Source organism: Idiotropiscis lumnitzeri, chromosome 8 (assembly GCF_059441095.1).
Source record: "Idiotropiscis lumnitzeri isolate Australia: NSW breed Sydney's pygmy pipehorse chromosome 8, RoL_Ilum_1.0, whole genome shotgun sequence".
NCBI lineage: Eukaryota > Metazoa > Chordata > Actinopteri > Syngnathiformes > Syngnathidae > Idiotropiscis > Idiotropiscis lumnitzeri.
Window position 1 is genome coordinate 937,501 of NC_142398.1, and position 19,765 is coordinate 957,265.

The 19,765-nt window shown below is 42.2% G+C and overlaps 1 protein-coding gene and 2 pseudogenes across 6 annotated transcripts in view; 2 read left to right on the forward strand and 1 right to left on the reverse strand.

The window, feature by feature from the left end:
* Nucleotides 1-19,765, reverse strand: part of LOC148331465 (lysine-specific demethylase 2A-like) — a 224,002-nt gene that overhangs the window by 139,592 nt on the left and 64,645 nt on the right. The window lies entirely within an intron of this gene.
* The window catches only part of LOC148331467 (uncharacterized), a 201,953-nt pseudogene that overhangs the window by 43,514 nt on the left and 138,674 nt on the right, over nucleotides 1-19,765 (forward strand).
* On the forward strand, nucleotides 2,215-3,396 carry LOC148331468 (uncharacterized; annotated as a pseudogene).

Consider the following 19,765-nt stretch of genomic DNA (forward strand, 5'->3'; position numbering starts at 1 on the left):
GACAAATAACAGATAATGGAGGAGCTTTTGAGCATGGAGTCGGTGAAGGGAAAATCTCGAGGAGAGGACTTCTACAAACAGGTGTCCACTGTCACCGAGAGAATGATCATGGATTAAAATTGCCAGTGTCACCACGAACGGATTGTCAAATTTAAATGGAAAACGTGGGACTGCTGAAAATAAACCAGGACAGTGAAAGAAAAAAACCATGAGCAGGATGTTTCACATAAACTAACTCCAGAAATCAGAATCAGAAATCCCTTTATTGTCAATGTACTCAAGTGCGCAACGAGATTAGAGAGCTCCCCTCTCCAGTGCAATACAACAATAATTCAGTTAAATATCAATTAGATAAATAAGAGAATAGTTAGTGCGATGGAAAATAATACTGAATAGGATATATAAAACATCACGTCGCTGTTCTGCAAGTAAGGGTGGTCGTGTGTGAGAGTTTAGAATGGAGATGGCTCTTGGAAAGAAACTGTTTCTCAGTCTATTAGTCCTTGATTTGATGCACCTGTAGCGCCTGCCAGAGGGTATCAGGTTGAACAGGTGTGAGTTTGGGTGGGTACTGTCTTTGACGATATTGAGAGCCCTGCTGAGGCACCGGGCGGTGTAGATGTCCGACAGTGTGGGGAGAGGGCAGCCAATAATCCTTTGTGCTGTTTTGACCGTCCTCTGGAGCCTCACTCTGTCCGCCTCAGTGCAGCCGCTGTACCAGGTGGAGACACAGTACGTCAGCAGGCTCTCGATGGACGAGTGGTAGAAGGCCAGCAGCTGCTTCCTGTCCAGGTCGAATTTCCTGAGGACTCTCAGAAAGTGCAGATGCCGGTGGACCTTTGTGACGGAGCAGCTCCGTCAATAAGGACAGCACAGCACAGCATGGTCCCGGAAGCGCAATTGCGCACACGCATGCACCGCACATTCCCATACTGATGCATTCAATTCCATCCCGTGAAATACATACGCACCCACCTGGCACCACTTCAATACCACGTCAGTCACAGTTTTTATCGAGCGACCGAGGGTGCACACTTGGTAGTTTTATTGTGAATGGAAGCATACATGGACACACCCGCACGCACGCACGTTCAACTGAACACTCACCAGTCACGAGACGCGGCAGAAAACAGACACGACATAGAGGAAGACCAAACAGCGGGGGAGCTTCCGCGTTTCTTAAATATGTTTGTTTCGCGCGACAATTATGTCAGCTGATGCCCAAGGGGAGGGGCGAATCTTATATAAAGTAAGTTGTTTGGAAAGAGAAGGGGGGATAGAGTGAGAGGTGCTGCAGTGCAGGTCGTACTGGAGAGCGAGACAGTGACGCATTTTGTAAAGTAGCTGAGATGGTAGTTATGGTTGAACTCCATTCAGTGGTTTTGTAAATATATATAGATAGACACCCTTTATTTTTGTAAATTATAGTAATGATGTGCTGTGTTCATCTATTTATATTTTCTCCTCCCAGTACTGTGCTAAATAATGCATACACACCGTATCTTGCATAGTCAGTGATGCAAATAAACAACCTAGATGAGAGCTATTTTGCATGTTTGAAAGGCACCGACCACAGTTCACACTTCAGTAAATCAGGTCGTTCAGTTATTTGTGTGTGCTTGAGGTTTTCACACCGCCTCTCTGTTTAATTTTAGAGCCCATTGTGGTCCGCAAGTCTCAAGGTTTGCACGCCCATTGTGTATTGTATTGTATTTATATTCAGGACCTGTTCACTTTTGGATACTTCGGACGACTCTGTGTGGTTTACCTATTTTGACTTTACGAGTGCATTTAATGCTATTCGACCCATTCTGCTGGGTGAGAGGAGGACTAGAACGTGGGTGCATGCATCTTTGGTCCAGTGGTGACTGGACGATGTATCCAGCAGAAAACAGTTTGTACGTCTGCAGAGCTGCATTTCAAATATCTTTTCTTTTCTGTTCCTGGTCCCTCCCTATGGAATTACCTCCCATTAAATGTTAGGAAAGCCATCCTCTCTGTCCACTTTTAAAACCTGTTTGACGCATTTTTACTCTTTAGCTTTTGACTCAACATGAGACTGTCACTGTTTTGCTGTTCTTGTGGTATCTACTGTAAATGTGTTTATGTGTTTTAACAAATAACTATCAGATTCCTACCGTCGTAATTCCTTGCCGCGTTTATAGTTGCTTGAGGTACAATACGGGACCTAGGCAATGCAATCGTATTAATATTATGACCAGGAGTCCTGTCGTGCAGAATAATTTAGATAAACCTATTTTATTGGAACTCGTTTTTTTAAATATTAGATCGCTCTCATCGAACGCTAATAGTTAATGACCTCATTAGAGACCATAATCTTAACATGATTGGTCTTTGTGAGACCTGGTTAAAACCAAATACGTTATTTCTGCTAAATGAGGCCTCACCTCCAAACTTCGTGAGCTCATACATTGCGCGCCCTCGCAAGAAAGGCGGGGGTATAGCCCTCAATTCTGAATCTGATCTAAAACTTAGCCCTCGTTCTAGCAATTCCTTTAAAACATTTGAAGTTCTCATTATGCGATCCACAGCCGCGTTGCCATTTTATCTTGCAGTTCTTTACTGTCCCCCTGGCTCGTACTCAGGCTTTTTAGATGAATTTTCTGAATTTATGGCTGATTTGGTGACTAATGCAGATAATACACTTCTCATGGGCAACTTCAACATTCATATGAACCTCCCGTCAGAACCACTTACTGTGGCGTTTCAGACAATAATTGATACTTATAGCCCTCAATTCTGAATCTGATCTAAAACTTAGCCCTCGTTCTAGCAATTCCTTTAAAACATTTGAAGTTCTCATTATGCGATCCACAGCCACGTTGCCATTTTATCTTGCAGTTCTTTACTGTCCCCCTGGCTCGTACTCAGGCTTTTTAGATGAATTTTCTGAATTTATGGCTGATTTGTTGACTAATGCAGATAATACACTTATCATGGGCAACTTCAACATTCATATGAACCTCCCGTCAGAACCACTTACTGTGGCGTTTCAGACAATAATTGAGACTTATAGCCTTCAATTCTGAATCTGATCTAAAACTTAGCCCTCGTTTTAGCAATTCCTTTAAAACATTTGAAGTTCTCATTATGCGATCCACAGCCGCGTTGCCATTTTATCTTGCAGTTCTTTACCGTCCCTGTCCCCCTGGCTCGTACTCAGGCTTTTTAGATGAATTTTCTGAATTTATGGCTGATTTGGTGACTAATGCAGATAATACACTTCTCATGGGCAACTTCAACATTCATATGAACCTCCCGTCAAAACCACTTACTGTGGCGTTTCAGACAATAATTGATACTTTTGGTTTCACGCAAATAATAGATGAAACGACGCATACAAATGGTAATACTTTAGATTTGGTATTAACCTGAGGCTTAGCATCCCCAAACGTAATCGTATTACCATATACTACTCCTTTCTTTGAGTTCTGGCTCCTTGCCATCGTTCTGACCACAATCAAAGTTATAGCAGCAGCAATATTAGCTCTTCAACCACCACTGCGCTCTATGAGCTACCCCCTCTAGCAACCGCTTCATTTCCTAATTATATTGGTTCGATTGATGAGCTCACAAACAACTTTAATGCCGCTCTGGTAAATGCGCTTGACTCCGTAGCAACTTTAAAAAAATTTTGAAAAATTAAAACTCATCCAAAGAGGCTTAACTCTGTGGTTTACAGAGGAAACGCGCGTACTTAAACTATCATTTAGTAAGCAAATGGCGTGCGACCAAACGAGGTTTTCCGTCAGGCATGGTGCAATAGCTTACTAATATTACAAGGAAGGCCTCAATTTAGCCAAAACTAATTATTTCTCCAGATTGTCTTACATAAAAACAAACCTAAATATGTATTTGATACCGCGGCGATGCTCACACAATAGTAGTCGCATAGCTCTTCCTAATCAGCTCACGATTTCATGCAATTCTTTACTCGGAAGATTGAGCGCATTCGGGATGAGATTAAAGACACTGTTCCTAAACTGAATCCCGTTGAATTCCACGTTGAATGGCGTTAATAGGGGCATTAGGGCTGATAACTGTCCACCACGGGTATAGTACCAGCAGCTTTTAGGACCGCCGTTATCCGACCGCTACTTAAGCAACCAAACCTCGACCCAGAGAGTCTCAACCACTATAGGCCGGTTTCAAATCTTCCGTTTATTGCAAAAATTCTTGAAAAAGACAACAACAACATCATGAATATATGACTGCTAATAATCAATTTGAACCTTTCCAATCAGGTTTTAGAGCCGACCACTGTACTCAGACGGCCCTTGCTGAAGTGACTAATGATCTTCTCATAGCTATGGACATCGACACCTCATCAATATTACTCTTGATCTTAGTGCCGCTTTTGACACCTAAAGGATAATGTAATCATGGCAGTCAATCTAAACAGAACAAAGGGTAGACTGCTAGGAGCCACTTTTGTGATCCCGGCATGGAAGTCCATTGTTTCAGAGGGGTCTCGTTCACACCTCCTGTGGTGCATCTGTGATCCAATCTTCCTGCATTCCTCTCCTGAGGGTCTTGTCATTAGCATGGTCTAAATTTCGGTTACACTTAAAGGATTTCATACATTTGACTATTAAAGGAATATAAGAGTTTGAGCTTAACATAGTTCATTAGATGTTGGTGCATCCAGTGTATGAAAATGTGATATTGTAAAATGCTGAGAGTGTGACTGGTGGAGCGAAACTGGTTGCGGGGGTTGTGCAAGAATGGAATGTTTTAGAAGCAGACGGTGCTGAGCGAGATGAGATGACTCCGGGAGCAGTGGATGAAGGAGCGGCCATCGGGGGATAGCACAACCAGGAGGAGCCACCACGGGATTCGGCGGGAGAAGAAAGACCAATGAGAGCAAGCTAAAGTTAACTGCAGGATACACATAGCCAATAGAATCATGCCAGGATGCCTTTGTCTTTGTTCCATTTGCGTATTGTATAGTATGAATCATTACTGGACAACTCGGAGAGTACATTCGCTGGTGGCAAGAGAGGTGTAGAGTTGTATTGAGAGGGACCCGAGACCCAGGTGCCATGTAGAAAGTCTGTGTATTGGGAATAAATCCACTTATGCGTGAAAATGCCGGCTTCCTGATACCTTTCTATTGCAGAACGAGCGCGCATATTGTTGGATGAGTGAGAGTTCGTTAAGGTCGCAAATTGGAGTCAGATTACTAATTCGAGTTTACATTGGTTTAAAATTAAATTCTAACATTGATATAAAGCTAAATTCCAACAATTTATGGTGACCCCGACGTGATGCAAGAGAGGTAAAAGAAGAGAAGTCTGGGACTTCAAGAGAGTCTGGGACTCCAAGAAAAGAAAAGAAGTCTGGGGCTTCGAGAAGTCTGGGACTCGGGTCTGGGACCCACGTCCACACCAGGTGACGACCTGACAAAGAAGAAAGGATAAAGGAGCCGCACTTCTGACCGTCCTTCCTCTTGGGCCCACAGTGACATAAGGCAAGCAGATCCTTTTCAAATTCTGCATATTGGCAACGCTAAATTATAAGAGGAAGGCGGAGCGGAATGGTGTTAAAATATATATGGTTAAATAAATAAATAAATATATAAATAAATAGATTATAAGAGGAAGGAGGAGCGGAACGGCGTTAAAATATATAGTTAAATAAATAAATAAATATATAAATAAATAAGTGTAACAATGTGGACGATAGTAGAGTAAAATCTGGGATTTACCTACTAGAATAGTTCTGAACTATTCGTGGTTAAGATACGATTAAAATATCAGAGTGGAAGCGGTGTGAATGTGAAGGCTAAATTTGTTCTGCGTAAAAAGTGGTTGGGACACGCACGAGTGGATTTCAAGATGGCGAAGGAGAGGAAGTGTGATAGTGGTCTCGGGTCCCGGGTGTGGCACAGAGATTAAGGATAAATTAATAAAAATGAAACATAAAAAAGAGAAGAAAGACATGAAGTAGGGATGAAACAAGAAAAGAGAAAGAAAGAAAGCTAGAGAAAAGAGAAAGAAATTGTGTCAGTGTAGAGATTGGAAGTTCAATAAGAAAAGAAAAGGATAAGAATTAGGGTCTGCTGTAAGGAGGAATTGAAGAAATAAATATTTTATGTTTCATACTTGAGTTGATGGTCTTTCTATTAAGGTAACTGTAATTAGTAACTGGAATGAAATGCACAGATGGAAATGACACAAAGAAAAAGAAAAAGATTGGTGTTATGAAATCTTAATTGAATGAAGCTTTTGAGAGCATGAGAAACCTTTGCAAGAGCATAGGTGGTTCCTGACTTTGTAGTTTGTGATTTGATACCTTGATCGTTTTGAGTGGCTTTGGTAAGGCTACAGTGAATTTGGAAAATTAAAGGAAAAAAATAAGAGTGAGAAAGATTTTACAGAAGGCAATGGGTATAGGTGTAATCGTAAAATCATGAGTGTGCTGTAACAAAGAGTTAACAGCTCTTTGAAGTTAGATGCTCGTTCCCAAGTAGGAGGAGGAAGTCAGAGAAAGAGGATGAAGTGATTGAAAAAGTGGAAGAAAAGGCGGAATGTCTGAGAGGCATTTATCCACAGTTGCCAGACTCGCAACAGTATGTGTTTGAGCCGCCGCCCGATCCGACGGCGCCATGAATGGCCCCATAGTCACCTTGGGGGGGGCAGAATTGTTTGAGATGTAAAAGATAACGATTCACGGATGGCACCAGCGGGAAGATGTAAACATGTCAGACACAAGAGGAAAAACAGGCATCAATGGCAGTCGTTAACTGATTGAAAAGGAAGATATTCCTTTCGGTGCACTCGAAAGAAGGTCACAGTGCTTTTGTTTCCCCCCCCTCGATGTTGCAGACGTTGATCTAATCTTCAGGCATCTGCCTCTCCTTGAGGTCTTATGTGGTCGAGCATGGGTCGCACTGTGGAGCAATTCTTTTGCAGTGCTAGTGTAGTAAGGTACGGGATAAAATATATGTATTCAACCTAACAATAAATACAAATTAGCAGGGAATTAGAACACAAGTTAAACACTGAAACGCGCAGGGATGCCTGAGGAACAGCAGGGCGGCGACAATCTTATTAAAATTTTAATTTTTAAGCAAAGGGATTATGGTTTTGGGATAAGTTTTAAGTGAAGTATTCTATGAACATGTTGAGAGAAAATCTTTGGAACGGGGAATATCTAGCAATTGGAGATTGGTTTACCAAATATAAAGTGGGACTAAATATTTTTGTAGATGATTTATTAACTGATGTGTATTAAATGTGACAAAGGTGGAAGACAGATGGTTTTTTTTGACTGTACGACGCGAACGCTGACATGACAATTTTAAAGGACATGAAAGCATTCCATAAATACCAGACTGCTAACATCCGCATCTATGAGCTGTTTGATGTCACAGGTGCAGTTTCGTCAGCTACGTCCAGGAGGGGAGAAATGACATCACGGGGAGTGAATGCGAAAAGCAAGAGACCCACAGTTGTAAATTTTGGCATACGCTGGCTAAATTGAGGCAAAATTAAGGAACTGCCAGCACAAATCTCAGTGGAATCAAGGCGGACGCGCCAAGGGAGGGGTCTCTGTGCGGAATTGGAAAGTATCTTTTTGGGGAATGAAAGTGTGAAAGAAAAAGTGTTTGTATGCATATGTGGTTTGGGCCTCACGAAAGAAACAGAAAATTGATTGAGGACACCAGCAAGCCCTTACAGTACTTGGGATGCAATGGGCGGACAGGCCTGATCACCCTGAATCCCTATTGCACTCCCAAGTATTGATTTTCAAATTGTTATTGGAGAAAGATTGGACTAATTAAATTCAAACATCAAGTGAATGGTTGATTGACGTTATTACACAAAATATATGCAAAACTGAAAGTTTTGGAAGGAAGATAATTTGGCCCGTCTCACTGGCAATTGTCACTCCTCCAGCTCTCTCCACAGGTTTGAAGTGACATGTGACCTGTGTGACCAGAAGGCCGGAGAACGCTTCAAATAGCGCCTCACCACGCCCATCCCGGTTCTCAACAAGGAGGGAGAAATAAAATATTCTAATTTAGGGTCCACGGTACAGATTAAGATATAGTTGTTGCGTTAGCCTGCTCATGTGCCCCACAAGATTTATCATTATTCACATTGGATGCGCACACACCCAGACCAGGATAGGGAAAATTTTGTTATAATGTTTCGACTTTTCCATAATATACAGCGGTGGCGCTGTTTTTATGAAAAGTACTCACTTAATGCAAGGGTAGGTTCGTTGTAGAGGAGATATTTCAGACAAAAATGACCCTGAAGTGGTTACAAGCAGCTGTCCAATGTTGGATGTATGCAATGTTATTCTGATATTTTCCATTGTATCGTATTTCATTGTATTTAGGACTAAGACATTGTAAAACACTGTTTGGAAGAACTTATAGAATACCTCAAATTTAAGAACAAATGGGAAATAGATGTTGAAGCAACTTTAGCTGACCATAGGTGAAAAGTGTTAGGAAAACAAAAGACAGGCGCAAATTTAGAGTGACAAGGATCTTTCTGTCTCCCAGCAGGGCAGTAAACTAGTAAAGCCAGGATACGGGGTGCTTGTAAGAAGTTTGAAGATAAGACATTCGTAATTACCCAAGGGGGAAGGAAGTGTTAGTGACAGCTCTCACAGCTGTAAAGATAGCAGAAAGGTCAACATTGGTTTATTTGACACGTTGTAAAAAGGTCACGTTGGTTGAAATCTCCTACAAAGGAGACACCAGACTAAGAGAGGTTTATACAGAGTTACAAGCGGGACAAAATTTATTTAAGAGGAACTGTCCTCACTTGAGGCCGAGGCCAGACCTGCTGACCAGCATGATGGTCACCAGCTAAATGGGGACACCTCAGGTGAGATTGGCCGTGCCGTGCATCAGATATTTCTGGCCCGTTGGGGTCGATGTTGCTGTGTCTTTCAGGTGGGGAAGGGGGAGACAGGCCTGGTCTATGTGGCCAGGGCGAGACGTGAATGGAGTGAGACTTCCGGCAGTGACCCATCCAATAATGTCGACATTACACAGCTGTTCCAGTTGGCCGTCCACAAGGGCGTGCACCTTCCAGTGGCAGACATCAGGCGAAATAGTCCATCAATGAAAAAATGCTAATCGGCCTAAGTAGAACACATTTTGTACATGATTTTGCACGACATCAGAAAAGGAAAATATGGGATTGGATTAAGGAGCGTGACTAAAAATTGTTGTACTTGCAGGTTTAGGAGGCCAAGAGAGATAAAAATATTAAAAAAGAGGAAGCAGCTAAGGCAGCCACCGACGCACGCGGCTCCCATTGGACCTGCTCCTTCCAGTTCTGCTGCTTCTGGGCAAGGTTTGGGTGACGCAGCGCCACAGCAGACTGGCTGCTGTCCATAGCAGGCCGGTCAACGAGGTCGGGACTGCGGTAACAGAGGTACGGGTGGTTATAGACAGGGATTGTGAGTGGGGTGTGCTCTTGCTGCGGGGTGTGGGGTCACTGGGTGATGAGCTGTCCATGCCGAGCCACTTTCTGGAATGTGCCATCCTCCGGTGCCATATCTGTCACAAAGAGCTCCACCAGCGCAGGGGGCGCCACCGTTACCCACTCCCAACGCACTTGACACAAACCCGCTCGTACCCCATTCCATGACAGGGGGCCGCGGAGCTTCAGCGTTCGAGGACTAGCAGGTCCTAGCATTCCGGGGACGGTGGATGGACAAGTTTTCGATGGTGCTGGATATTGGGGCGAGCTATGAGCTCCTTCCGCAACCCCCACTGAGCCATGTGGACTCTCGAGATTGCCTGAGTCACCGCCATTGACTGAACGAACACTGGACTTTGAGTGGCATTCCCGGATGGGACTGAACTTGACTGAGCACATCCGTCAGAGAAAGCATATGTCGTGCTCTCTTCCTTCCCAGTGGCTGAACTGAACTGAAACATTTGAGGGCAGCTCTGAAATCTGGTTCTCCATTCTTCTGCGGTAGGGATGCCCTGTTCCTGCTCTTGTCTGTGTGGTGTAGAAACCCCCACCCATTCAATTCACCAAATTGACATATCACATTGTACATGTGATCACAAACATGATTTGGTTTATCAAAAATGCATTCATCCAAATTTAGTCATGAGTGCATCTTGCGTTAGAATTATATAGTTGTTATGTCTACCGGCGTTGCCTCGCACGCGTGCCTTGTCCCTGAGCAGCGGAAATGGTATGAATTGTTTACTTTCGCCGAGCCACAAATCACATTGAATATTGATGCCCGTCATCATACTAAAGATCTAGACCCCAGAGTTGTTGAATACTCCGCGTCACAATCGGGAGATCATATTTCAGCACCGACTACAAATTCCTTGGTTTTGGGAACATTACTTAATGTCGAAATTTCCAGAGAAGGGTCGCTCGGAAGTGGTAGTTCTGTGTGTGTCTCTGCTAGAGGTGTTGTGGACCCAGGGCCCGACTGATTTGGGGCTCGGCTCCACGGCTCCGCGATTGTTTTTACTGTCTCTGCCCCCTCCCCCAGTTGACAGAATAATCAGTGTGGGCACAGCCTGGAGGTGGATTGAAACATTCGTGAGACAATAGGAGGTGAAGACTGCAGCGGTCTTGGAGCTGTCTATGTCTTGTAGAGCACCTTTTTTTTTTCCCGTAGGAAAAAAAGAAAAAGAGGTTTAATTCGGTATCTGCGTTATTATAGTTTTGGGATTTTTTATTTTAAGCATAAATGGTTACTATTTCATTTGGGTTGCTTTAAAAAATTTTCAAAAAAAAAAGACTGTCAAAATTGGAGCGTTAGCTCGAGGCTTAATTTGTAATCTCGAAACACAGTTAGATATTTGAACTCAGTGAACTCAGCATCACTGGAGTCGGACACCACTCCGTACGTCTCCCTCCGGGTGCTTTCCCGGAGGTGGACTCAATCTCGCTGGTAAGGACAGTTTAGAGTTCCGGCTAGAACCTCACACGCCATCCAATTGGGAACTACGGAACAAAAGTGGTACCATAACCCACAGTTGCGCCTGGCCCCAGTATTTGTGCCCGCCAAGGTTGAGCTTAGAGGTTGACCGCCCGGACGGGCAGGTCAAGAGAGGGAATGTGTAGATGGCATGAAGTGGATTAAAGTCGGACTCGAAAGTGTCTGAACAAAGACGATGACAATGCAAATGTTTAACTTATTGACTATTTTGCTTGCTGGCGTGTGCTTTGTGTGGACGATGTTGGCGTTTGAACATAGGATGCGGGATGACAGAAGTGATGGAGCGAAAGGAGCATGTAATGGAATGGTATGGTATGGAGCAGAGCGAGATGATGGTAAGACGCTGACACAGACACAACAACTACTGCTAAATCTGAAATGTAAACAACCGACACAGGTGAACACTTGGGTGACAATTTTAATTGGACACACCCATGGAATGATGTGGGAATAAAAAAGAAAGAGCCTATTTTTGACACCCAAGTTGCAAAACAAAAGTTCACCTGCCTAAAAGTTAAATGGGACGGGTCCTGGGATTGGAAATCTCCAGGAGTCATGGTGTAATGAAAATGTGTCTTTGCCAGTAGGAATCCCTCTCGCTCATGATGATGTTTGGCTGTGGTGTGGAGAGAAAGTGCTGTACGATAGGCTTCCCACCAATGCCTCAGGTAAGTGCGCCCTGGTAACGCTGATCATGCCAGCCTTAGATCTGGCCAAAATGGAGTGGGAAGGTGTTGGACAATGGGGAAGAATCCCCTTCCTTAACAGGAAGAGAAGGGACATGCAAGAATGGTTGAATGCAGGAGATCCCTCATATATAGATGCAATTGGAGTCCCAAGAGGGGTCCCTGACGAGTATAAATTGGTGGATCAAATTGCGGCAGGATGGGAGAGCCTTTTCCTGTTCGTTACAGTAAACAAAAATGTGGACCGGATTGATTATGTCCACTATAATGTCCAACGATTGGCAAACTTCACCACCTCGGCACTCCAAGCAGTGAATGAGCAATTGGCTTCCACATCTCTTATGGCATTCCAAAATAGAATGAGCTTTGATATGGTGTTGGCTGAAAGAGGAGGAGTGTGTGGTATTTTTGGTGATCAGTGTTGTACTCTGATTCCCAACAATACGTCTCCTGAGGATCGCTTTACCAAGGCATTGGAGGGTTTGCGCACGGAAAGTAACAAAATGAAGGAGCACTCAGGTGTGGACACAAGTTGGTATTCTGACTGGTTAAACATCTTTGGTAAATATAAAAGCTTGATTGCATCAGTACTGATTTCTATTGCTGTGTTTGCCGCTATTATGGTGTTATGCGGATGTTGCTGTATTCCATGTATCAGATCATTAACTGTTAAGACAATAGAACGCACATTGGGGCCACTCCCTCCGGGTGGCCAGTACATGATGATCCCTCAAAAGGACCCCCAGGAGGCGGAGACAGCCGTGGCCCTCCGGGAGTCCAGGATGTGAGTATGGGAAGATGGCCTCAGGGACCTGAGGCCATGAGGAGTGAAATCTACGAATTTTCCACTGGAATGAACTTTTCTACTAATTTTCTACTGGAATTAAATTTTTTACTGATTCTTATTCTTTTACTAATTGTTTGATGAGTTGTAGCTTATGGCTAGTGATTTTTAGCTTGTGTTTAACAATAAAATAAGGTGGTCGAGTGATGACCTCAGGTGTCTGAGGTCATGAGAGGGATTAAAGGATAATGTAATCATGGCAGTCAATCTAAACAGAACAAAGGGTAGACTGCTAGGAGCCACTTTTGTGATCCCGGCATGGAAGTCCATTGTTTCAGAGGGGTCTCGTTCACACCTCCTGTGGTGCAGCTGTGATCCAATCTTCCTGCATTCCTCTCCTGAGGGTCTTGTCATTAGCATGGTCTAAACTTCGGTTACACTTAAAGGATTTCATACATTTGACTATTAAACGAATATAAGAGTTTGAGCTTAACATAGTTCATTAGATGTTGGTGCATCCAGTGTATGAAAATGTGATATTGTAAAATGCTGAGAGTGTGACTGGTGGAGCGAAACTGGTTGCGGGGGTTGTGCAAGAATGGAATGTTTTAGAAGCAGACGGTGCTGAGCGAGACGAGATGACTCCGGGAGCAGTGGATGAAGGAGCGGCCATCGGGGGATAGCACAACCAGGAGGAGCCACCACGGGATTCGGCGGGAGAAGAAAGACCAATGAGAGCAAGCTAAAGTTAACTGCAGGATACACATAGCCAATAGAATCATGCCAGGATGCCTTTGTCTCTGTTCCATTTGCGTATTGTATAGTATGAATCATTACTGGGCAACTCCGAGAGTACATTCGCTGGTGGCAAGAGAGGTGTAGAGTTGTATTGAGAGGGACCCGAGACCCAGGTGCCATGTAGAAAGTCTGTGTATTGGGAATAAATCCACTTATGCGTGAAAATGCCGGCTTCCTGATACCTTTCTATTGCAGAACGAGCGCGCATATTGTTGGATGAGTGAGAGTTGGTTAAGGTCGCAAATTGGAGTCAGATTACTAATTCGAGTTTACATTGGTTTAAAATTAAATTCTAACATTGATATAAAGCTAAATTCCAACACACCGTTGTTGATCATAACATATTATTAAAACGCCTTGAAACGTGTGTTGGCATTTCAGGCTCAGCTCTTTCTTGGTTTAATTATTTTCTGTCAGAGAGGACACACCGTGTAATTCATGGAAATGCAACTTCTGATCTTTGTAAGAACACGTGGCGTTCCGCAGGGATCGGTACTTGGACCTCTATTGTTTAGCATCTACATGCTTTTCATTGTTATGCTGATGATACGCAACTACATATGTCGCTGGATATAACTAATCCGCGTAATTGCTATAAATTAGAGGCATGCCTTGCCGAGATTAAATAATGGATGTCTTTCAATTTTTTGCGTCTTAACTCAGATAAAACCGAGATGCTGATCATTGGACCAGCACGTCATCGACACCATTTCAAAGACACCACTTTGAGTATCGATAAATGTAATATTGCCCAAAAGGATTCAACAAAAAATCTCGGTGTTATATTTGACGCAGTAGTTTGTTGTAGTTTCAAATGCACATTAGAAATATTACTAGAACTGCGTTTTTTTCATCTGCTCAATATTGCTAAAATTCGTCCAATTCTATCAACTAGTGACGCAGAAATCTTAATCCATGCGTTTGTTACGTCTCGCCTCGATTATTGAAACGTTTTGCTCTCGGGTGTCCCTATGTCTAGTATTAAAAGTCTGCAGTTAGTTCAAAATGCAGCAGGTAGACTCCTGACTAGGACGAGAAAGTTCGATCATATTACCCCGATACTGGCCATTTTGCATTGGGTTCCGGTCGACTTAAGATGTGATTTTAAAGTTTTGCTACTATTGGACGCCCTAGCACCTTCCTATCTTGTTGACCTTGTGGTACCATATGTTCCATCCCAAAACCTTCGCTCACAAAATGCTGGTCTTTTAGTGATCCCGCAAGGCAAAAAGAAGTCCGCAAGTTCTAGAGCGTTCTCTATTCGGGCACCAATGGTTTGGAATGCACTACCCACAGATATTAGACACGCCACCTCAGTAGAAATGTTCAAAACACGATTAAAGACGCATTTATACAATTGTGCATTACTAATAATGCCTATGAGGAGGTAGTCTGTTTGAGCCAGCACTTTGTGATTGTTTTTTTTACAGGCTGCCGTCATTATTTGAAAAATATAAAGATCATGGTCACATAGACAGTTTAGAAGGAACCTGGGAAACAATGTGCAAAAAGAAAGTTCAAGGTGGACACTCAGCAGATTCATTTTATTGCTTTTCCTCCAAAACCAACAATGCCTGGGCACAACCAGAATATATGAGCCTTGTCTGTCTGGGACGATCCACATTCCCTCCAACACGGGACATCAACGGAACACAATTTTGATAGCATATGTGTAATAAAATATTGGGCTGAACTCTTCCAACAGAAATCCCTCCAAAAACATGAATAGGTAATAAAAGGAAACATATGAAAATAAATATCAGTGCCATATATTTACGGTCATCCAACAGTCGATGGATCACAGAGTCAAGGTTTCGTAATGTCAACAATACATCGTCAGTACAAAGAGATTTTGTATTCTACACCCTTTTTGCTATGCCTTCAAGGTCCTTGTCCTCTCTGATCATTTGACCTAAAGGCTCAATGAACAGGCTGAACACACTTGAGTGAAGTAACCCTGACGACAGCCCCTTTGCAGTTGTATAAGCTTTGATAGGCTCCCATGAATTGTAATCATTGCTGAAGGGGATGAGTATAATGCTTTAATGCACTGTATAAAATTTTGAGAGAAGCCAAAACGACCCACTGTTTGATAAAGAAAATACCACCTGACTGAATCTAAGGAGTTTTCAGCATCTAGACCAGGCATCACCAAATGGCGGATCGCGGTCAGGATCTGGACCGACAGATGGTTCGGACCGGACCCATGACCAATCTATGACGCTGACGCTGCAATTCTAGTTAATGCGGAAAAGGCATCACTGATTTGAGCCAATCAAATCTTTTGTTTACGATCCACTGCCAATTGCGCAGCAGACCTGAAGAGTATAACAGTATAACAGATTTTCACATTTTCGTTTACAGCCCAGCGGCATGCAAACAAATGTTCTATAAAAGTATAATGGATTTTGGGGAAACATAAAAAAGGAAGTTGTGAAGGAGTGCTTAAATGCGGTTGCACAGACATTATTTAAAGGAAAACACAAAGCCCAGATGGGGGAAATAATCTATCAAATTCCAATGGCCCTGACTTTGTTCCAACCCAGATTTAACTCACTGGCAGCGCAGTCACAAACTCATTTTTCTCATTAAGAGAAGTTAAAAAAATATTCAAAAGAAAAGATGGTGTCAAAGCTCATTTTGAATTTTCATGAGGACAGCCATTTTTATTGTGTACTGAACATTTTGACCTGTTTTACTTGGATAATTAGGCTTTCCGTTTTTTTTAGGCTGATAACTCTTTGATTTAAGAAAAAAAAGGTAAAAGAGTTAACTCAATGCTTAGCACTTGATATATTTCTGCAGGAGATATTTTACTGTTTTTTCTGGAAGTGGCACCCTTACGTTCCTGGAGCCACATTTTCTTGAATGTGAAATAAACGCCTTATATTTGTTTGACTGGCAAAGGTGTTTAACTGGAACATTGCTAAATATTTAGTAAATAAGTGTGCTCTGTTGAAAATGACTAAATATCGAAACTATATAAAAATGTGAACATAGGCTAGACATTCAGGGAAGTTGGACTTTGGTTCGGACCTTTTAATTGGAAGAAATTTTAGTCGTGGACCTCTGTGACTTTTAATTGAATACCTCTGATCTAGACTGAGAAGGACTGCACTACAATTTGTTCTTGATATATGGTCAATGTGAAAGATTCGGCGTGTTATCATGCATTTATCTGTCCTTCGCCTGTTTGATCTTGACATGGCTGCTTCCATTCTCCGAGCTCGAATTGAGTCAAACAGTTTTATAATCGACGTTTAAGACAATAATGGGTTGGTATGATTTCTAATTTATCCTTCCTCTCCTTATGGATCACTGAAATTAATGCTTCCTCCAAGAATGGGGCGCGGCACCACCCTTCATGATATAGTCGAAACAATATTTAAGCATAGGCTACATTGGTACTCGCATCTCCATAAACCACTGGACAGAAAAACCATCTGTCCCTGAGGATTTTCCTATTTTAAGATTTGAGATTGCCATGGTAATTTCCAGGACTGTGATGTCGCATGTCAGAGTCTCATTGTGGCTTCTGCCTAGCGAGGGGAGCTCTAATGAATTTGAAAAAATTGCAAAATTGACCATTATTACATACCAGTTTTACTAGCGGTTCACTTGATTGAGTATACAAGGAATAATAGTAACTTTCAAATGCTCTTTGAATATCATCCAAGGTGATTCTTAGCTTTTTAGTAAATGGATCGCTGATTTTATAAATTGATCTTTCTTCTTGTTGCTTTCGGAGTCTCCATGCCAATCGTCTCACAGGTTTAGTTCCCGCCTCATAGTATCTCTGCTTCATGAATCGTATTTTCTTCTCTTTTTCTTTCTTATGCAATTAATCTTATTTCTTGTTTAATCATTTTCATCAATAACAAAATGGAAGGTCCCTATTATGATTAGGCGTTTTTTCTAAGGCTTGGATTCTAGTTTCCAAATCAAGTAGATGCCTAGCTCTCTTTTGTTTTTTAGAAGTACAGATTTGGATATAATTTTACCTCGTTGGTAAGACTTGGACGCATCTCACAAGATTGAGGGGTTCACCTCTCCATTATTATTATTTGATAAGAAAAACTCATATACTTCACTAACCTCCGCCTTAAATGCCTGACTATTTAGCATTCCTGCATTTAATCTCCAAATAGTTTTTCCAATAACTACGTCTAGATGTAAATTTACGCACAGGCTAGTATGATCTGAGAGATCCTTCTGGGCAATAATGCAATTAACTCTATGCCGTTCGGTTCCAAACAGTAAAAAAAAAAACAAGTCGATCCTTGAGTGAACGCCATGATGACTGGAGTAAAACATATAGTCCTTCTCGTGAACGTGTAGGTCATGCCAAACATCTATTAAACCAAAATGCACAATTATTTTGTGTATCTGGATCTCAGTGGGAGTTTTTTTTCCTCCTATCATTTGTTCTGTCCAACCTGGGGTCCAGCAGCACAATCTTGTCCCCTGCACATATTAGTACACCATGTGTCTCTTCAACCATCATATCAAATAATTGAAGAAAGTAGCTGTACTTCCGGGAGGTGCATACATAACATAACATAACACTCAAGACATGAAATTGATATCCTGATGAAATATTACTTATTTAAATTAATTAATAACAGAATGGAACAATATACTCACATCCATATATCCTTGGGCTAGGCTCAGATATCTAAATTTCAACTCAGGGAGGAAGTTGCAAACATGTTCAAAGTATAGAGACAGAATTTATGATGGAAAAAAATGCAACTATATTAATTAAAGAAAGAAATACATATATATCTATACATTATTTACAGTGTTCACACTACAAAAAAAATATTCATGATCCCGGATAGAGAGTCCTGCGCAGTTGTATAGTCCGTATTAATGTAATTGATGTTCATGGGAGTAGTTGAGTGGATGGGGTTGTAAAAAAGTTGGCTGTAGCGCCTCCTACCACACTGCTGGGTTATTGTGGTTGGTGTCGTTGTCGTCTTGGTTAAGTCCGTGGTTGTTTGCGGCAATGTCCTATGCAATGTCCAATTCCCAATAAGGGAGATATGAAACAGAACCTGGCCAGTTCCTTCGTTCACCTCGCTAGTATGTTGGGATACCAAGTGATATTACTGTTCAGTCGTTGAAGCACCAGCAACAGCTCGCTGATGTCTCAGCGCTCACCGGTGTGTGACTTGCGCCGTGATAAAGATAAAGATGTCCTTTATTTGTCCCACAATGGGGAAATTTGAGATTTAAAAGATCATCATCAGACGCATTGCTAGGCAAGCGAGACATAAACGTCCTTTGTAAACAAAACCACGTGATTAATGCGTAACTAAAAATAAGGAGGGACAAGACGGAAACGGAAGCAACCATGTACGATAAATCACCCAGGTTATACTCACATTGTTTGATCCAAGTATAGCAACACCCCTCTTGTTCCATGATTTGTGTTAAGTGGAAAATGTGCTGTGGAACCCCATTCTTTTTTATTTTAAATTTAAATGTTTTCCCTTTATAATTTGGCCAACATTTTACTTGGCTTAATGAAACTGTTTAAACCATTTACGTGCAAAGATTGAAATTTATAGTATTGATATACCATTGTTGTAACTCTAAAAAAGCAATAGTACATTGTACGCATAATGCTGTGACCTCTGACAAAAGAAAAAAAGAAATGCCTCAATATGGTAACAACCAGAACAGCAAAAAAAAAAAAGACTTCCATCTGGAGGAGAAACTATATTCTTAAAAATCAAAGAGGGGAGTACGGCCACTGGGTGGGGCTCCTCCAACTGCATGATGTGTGCGAAAAATACTTATGGGGAGTGTCTTATGTTGCACAGAAAAAGCGGCGTATGTTTATGATATTGGAACAGCCATTATGCTTTAAGATTGTGAGGGAACAAAAGAAAGAAAGAAAAAAAAACAATCATGCAGAATTGAAATTCAAAAGACCAAAGTAAGGATAACACAACCCTCATTTCCATCCTGCAATGTTTCAGCAAAAAGTCAGACAAGAAGTCATAAACCAACCGCCTAATTCAGTTGTAGATACAGAATTCATAGCAGAGCAAGTCTGTATTAACGCAAACCATCAGTCTTCTCTTTGGTTGTAGAACTGAGAAAACTTACCACAATAGAGCGGAGCGACATGCCCAGTGGGGCAACACCAAGGGCCCGTGAGCCTTCTCTTTTCCCACAGCCACTCCGCCACGGAAGCCAAGCGAGTCCGCCAGCTATCTCACAAAGTTTTCAATAAAATAAATTATTGACGAGCCCTCTGCGCCCTCCACAACGCCGTATATCCGCATGTTGTTCCAACAAGAACAACTTTCAAGTGGGCCAACTTGTTCTGTAACTCGGAATGATTGTTGAGACGGTCAATTAAAGTGCCCTTGACAGCAATATTCCACTATTCACACCCTGCGATATGCTTCTCAACTTCATCCAGGCGCCGCTCAGCTTGGCTCATGGTAGCATGGATCTGCTTGTTAATATCCGCCGCCACTTTGTCGAGTTGAAATTTCAAGTCCTCCTTAATTGTGGC